We start from the raw sequence: 5,494 nt of genomic DNA, 5'->3' as shown, positions 1-5,494 counted from the left end.
CATTTCTGGGTTCTTTGGTGAAGTCTGGAAACAGCTCGCACGGGTTCTGCGGTTCAAGTACGTAGGTTTGCGGAGCGACAAACCGCGTTCAGGCAAGGCACACAAGGAAGGCGAAGTGCCTAGTAAAGCTTTTTTATCCGTACTGACAATTTCAAACCACTCCGTTTCTATGGCATAGTCCGTCTCAGCCGGAGCGTGGTGCCCTGTCGGCCAATTCATTAACACGATGTGTCCCGTCTGACCGTGATGTTCACGTCAGCTACACGGTGTATTCCGTCTGACCTTGATGTCGTTCACGTCAGATACACGGTGTATTCCGTCTGACCCTGATGTCGCTCACGTCAGATACACGGCGTATTCCGTCTGACCCTGATGTCGCTCGCGTCAGATACACGGTGTATTCCGTCTGACCCTGATGTCGCTCGTGTCAGATACACGGTGTATTCCGTCTGACCCTGATGTCGCTCACGTCAGCTTCACGGTATATTCCGTCTGACCCTGATGTCGTTCACGTCAGATACACGGCGTATTCCGTCTGACCCTGATGTCGCTCACGTCAGCTTCACGGTGCATATCGTCTGACCCTGATGTCGCTCACCTCAGCTACACGGTAGTGCCTGCCTTCGACGACGAGTTCGGCGCGCTGCTGCCGGACGGCAACTGGTCGGGCGTGGTCGGCATGCTGGCCCGTGACCAGCTGGACGTCGCGCCCATCAGTATGGGCATTTCGAAGGAACGCAGAAGAGCCATCGATTTCATGCGCGTTCTGAGAGTTGAGAGGTAAGTGCTGCCTGGGTCGGACAACCGTGGTGTGTTCCTGGACTCGGACAAACGGCGCAAGCGATGGCGAAGAGAACTAAACTAACTTCATGTCAGCTAATGAAGGTGGAGCCAGTTGCTAGGCAATCACTTAATGATATGTTGGGTAGGAACAAAATATTTGTGACTTGGAGAGGGCATGCAGACATTGAGACTGCGGCTGAAGAGGTATAAGGCTGTCAATAAAACCTGCCCATCGTAGAATCAGAAGTGCACATGATTGAAGCAAAACGTAGCATGGGTGCTGGATACCCTAAGAAAACGGGCCATGTAAGCGGATGGACAAGAATGCCGCGCATTCAGCGCCAAGCATTCACTTAAGCGTATGTCTGCTGACATGGGCTGCTTAATATCAAATGCCCCGAAATTTCCCAGCAGGATAAGACGAAACCTTGGCTCTTATTTCTATACGGTTTTTGAACTGTTATGCCTGAAATAATGGCATATATGTTTAAGGCAGGCTGCCAAGTGCAGAAGTCCCATTCCATGACAGTATGTGAACATGCTAAGAATTCCGTGCTCCGAAAATACCAACAGTTGGCAATAAAATTTGCCCAGCAAAGCCGATTTTTCCGTGATTATTCAGCTTCATCACTAAGATGAGGATGAAAGATAAAAAATGACCTCATGTGACCGAATGGTGCAAGGCGATAAAAGTGTCTACATGAAATCCTAAACTCAAGCACTGTTGGACCGATTTCTCCATCACCCATGGCATTGTCATACGCGAATCTGTGCTGGTCTTGCATGTTGGCGACCTTGGGCCAGGTAACTGATCACAAAGTTATTAAACCGTGAAATTTCATGGTTTTTCACGTTAGTACTAGGAGGCAGATCACCTAAACGTTTTCACCATTCAACTTTACATGTGTCAATATCCATGGTCTATCAGTTTGATAACCTATAGGCATAAGTCAGCTCACAGGTCGAGTGGCATAGACGTCAATTTGAAATTGGTGAACTTAATCGTGCTTGTTAGCGGGAAGATCGTAATAAAACATTTACCAATCGATCCAAAATTTGTGATTTCATATCATCCTTTTCATTTGATGACCTCAGGTTTGGTCACAGGTAAACAGAAGCTAGAACGTGATGTTTATGTTCGCGGACAATCCTCTATCCTCACGAACTTTTTGGACAGTTTCTTCAAACCTTCCTCTCAGATTTGGAGTGCAAGATTAACTTTTTGAATTTGGTTTGGGGCCCTTAAGACAGGTCACAGATGACAAAATGACTAAAATATGTTATTTTTGTTTTAAGACATCTTTGTGTCTAAGTGTTCGGCTGCTTTCACCAAACATTCCCGATGATTCCCAAACATTCCCAAAGATTCCCGATTATCTAAAATATACATATCAACTTGCCCGTGATTTTGTGACTCATACGACCTCAGATCTAAGGTCACATGTCATCAAGTCGTCAAGATGTGTTTTTTCGTGCTAGCAGGGAATCCAGTGCTCGAAAACTAGTGAGGAGCGTAAATAAGCAAGGCAGCTGATAAGCAATCAAGACCCAATTCGATTCGCCAAGATTCGATTCAAGACGATTCGCCCGATAGTTTTCGGGCACTGAATTTCTGCAAACGCTTGCATTAAATTTTGACAATTAAGTGACCTGTGGCGTGACATAAGGCCATGAAATATCTAAGTCGCAAATCCCGAAGAGGCTGGTAAAGGTTCGCAGTAAGTCATCCGAGTGGTTTGTGAGCATGACAGTTTCCGCAACACAAACATGACGTTCTCGCGTTTTGGTGATCTATGACTTAATATCACCGAATGAAAATGCGGAGTTAGATCGCACATTCTAGATCGATTGGGGAGGGTTCCATGGAAATCAGCCTGGCAGTTTCCAAGGACGGGATTATCCACGAACTGCAATATCATATTTGTGCCATTTGCTGACATGAGAGCTGACCTAAAAGTCACCATATTGGTAGACCAGAGATCAGTACACTTTTCAAATGGAATGGTAAAGGCCGCAAAGTCACAGGTTTCGTGGTTTCCGAGCGTTCACATGGTAGATTATGAAATTTTAGGCCTTTATAAGTTGGTAGCTAGTGACCCCACTCAAGATCACCAATTTCAAAGTCAGAAGAAAATCGCGTTTGGTAAATCCATTGGCAAATGTTTGAGAGAAATCGGACCGACAGGGCCATTGGCTACGTGACGAACACCGAGCTGGTGGTGGCCTGGCGGCAATAGTTAACCAAGTCGAGTTTTTTGCCTATAATATAGCGCACGTCAAACGAGTAAATCTCGCTTTTATAGACACCAGCAAAATGGCAACAGTTAAGCATGGCAATTAAGCAAAGCGTGGCAACAGTAGCAGCAATTTATTTTCTCTTTGGCAGCCGTCGGGAAAGAGCACGTCCTGTTGCGGCGTGTGCGGCCTAGTCAAAGTAGTCTGCACACAGATCCCGCGCCAGGTTTGTGTCAATGGTTTCGCGATATAAGGATGATAGATCTTCCTCTTTGTCGACGTTGAATTTTTATGGACGTAAGTGCTACCTTAACGTAACTCTCAGTCATTCATAATCTGGAAGTTCGGAGAGGAATGGAGCAGATCAGGAGTTTGTCTTCGAAACGGTAGGTAAGAAAATGGAGTCCTTTAAGCGAGATCTGTCTGCACTGGGAGCGGAAAATCGTGGCTTGCGCAAGCTGGTCCGTAAACCTGAGACATCGGTCGTAACTGAGCAATATTCTGGAAAACTTGGTCTCATAGTTAGTGAAGATGAACTCCTGGAGCCAAAAACTACCAAATCCCCATCAAAAACCAGATCTATGACCATAAATGTGATCGAAGAGAAATTAAACGTAGATGTGGAGAGAGAAGAAGCGGCATGTCACCGCCTCAAAAACGAAAAGGAGCTGGTCAAGTTTCAGGATCTAGGTTATTGGCTTTGTGTCCGCTCAGCGGGCCGGATGAAACCGGTTACGGCTGTTTTGTAGGCTTTTTGATTGGGGTACATCCAAACGACGTGATAGATTCTGGCTGTAGGTTCACCTTTCCTACCACGAAAGCCAAGCTCTTCTAGCATTGAGGCTGCGTCACTTTTCCGTACAGAAAATAACAAAAAGCGTTAAGTGGCTATGGCATATGGCATGACTGAAAGGGGACTAGAACGGAGCGAAAACAGCTGTGAGTGACGATGGGTGATGGGGGAGGAAATCTGGACGGTAGCGAGAATTTGGCCGGGCGCGGGGTCGTTTTTCCTCGCATGTGTATGTAAACCAATATCAAAACGCTTGCGTTGCCAGTTGGTAACAGTACACACGTAACCTTTGGCGATTTCTATAGGCGCCATCTCTGGATACGGATTGTTGAGAAATGTCTTGAGCGCCATGTTAAGCATCACAAAACAGAGAAACTAAGAAAATGTTACTTTGGAATGACGCGTGGTGACCAGGGCAAGGTCAGCCCAGCAACGACCCCGCTTTGTCGCGTCGGTCGCAGAACAGCCTCTGCGGAGATGGGATAGGGAGCAACCGTAAATTCATCTCGTTTCCTGCGCCGCCGTAGGGTAAGACATGAAGTGTCGTATATCTCGGAAACACTGCTCGAAATGGGGGGGGGGGGGGCAGTTGTGCGCCCAGCCCCCATCTCAGCCGGCTCGAAGTAGTGGGACAGCTGCGCCCAGTTCCGATCTCAGCCTGCTCGAAGTAGGGGGACAGCTCTGCACAGCTCCCACCCCATGCTCCTTGAAGAAGGAGACAGCTGCACCCAGTTCCCATTCCAACCTGCTCGGAGTGAGGGGACAGCTGCGCCCAGCTCCCACCCCATCCTCCTCGCCGCCCCTGTGTCGGATCAAACAGGTAATAGCGACCAGTGGCTTGAAACCTCGCGTCATGACACGCCGAACGTCACTGGGCTAAAGCGACCAGCGGCCTGGGACCTCGCGCTATGACACGCGGAGCGTCACTGGGCTCAAGCGACCAGCGGCCTGGGACCTCGCGTTATGACACGCCGAGCGTCACTGGGCTCAAACGACCAGCGGCCTGGGACCTCGCGTTATGACACGTCGAACGCCACTGGGTTCAAGCGACCAGCGGCCTGAGACCTCGCGTTATGACACGCCAAACGTCGCTGGGCTCAAGCGACCAGTGGCTTGAGACCTCGCGTCATGACACGTCGAACGTCACTGGGCTCACGTTTGCCTCCGTGCTTTTACTGTAACGGAGAAATAAGAAAAAGCTTAACTAACTAAAATTTCTGGGCCCGGAGTGACCCCGAGTTAAGTCCGGAAACCCGGACTGGCTCGGGTCCCCATGAGCCCAGTGCTGGTTGCGCTTCAACACCTGACGCATGTGCCGAAGGTGAGTAAAACAAACGGGGAAAGGACAACGGCACCCCTCGCAACAAACACACCATCCCCGACCTCTTCCTCCGCCATCTTCGAACGCGGCTAGTGCCCGAATTCCGTCAAAGAGACGCATCTCCTCGCAGACCCGATTCTGGCAGCGTGGCCTCCGCCGGAGCTTGCCATTGCTCGGCGTCCGGGCAACGTTACTCTCTTTATGGTGTTTCTTTAGCCCCTTGCTTAATGTCACGAGATTATTGTTTAATAAGGAACTTACGTAAGTTGTTGGGTGCATGCGCGAGGAGCATTATTCACATAGATAAGACAGTAGTAATGGCCTTATCCCGCATATTTATATTACTTTTACCATTTGTTTCG

The sequence above is a fragment of the Pollicipes pollicipes genome, unplaced genomic scaffold (genome assembly GCF_011947565.3).
Source record: "Pollicipes pollicipes isolate AB1234 unplaced genomic scaffold, Ppol_2.1 Scaffold_6052;HRSCAF=7182_pilon_pilon_pilon, whole genome shotgun sequence".
Lineage (NCBI taxonomy): Eukaryota > Metazoa > Arthropoda > Thecostraca > Pollicipedomorpha > Pollicipedidae > Pollicipes > Pollicipes pollicipes.
Note: the sequence above shows the minus strand (reverse complement) of the source record.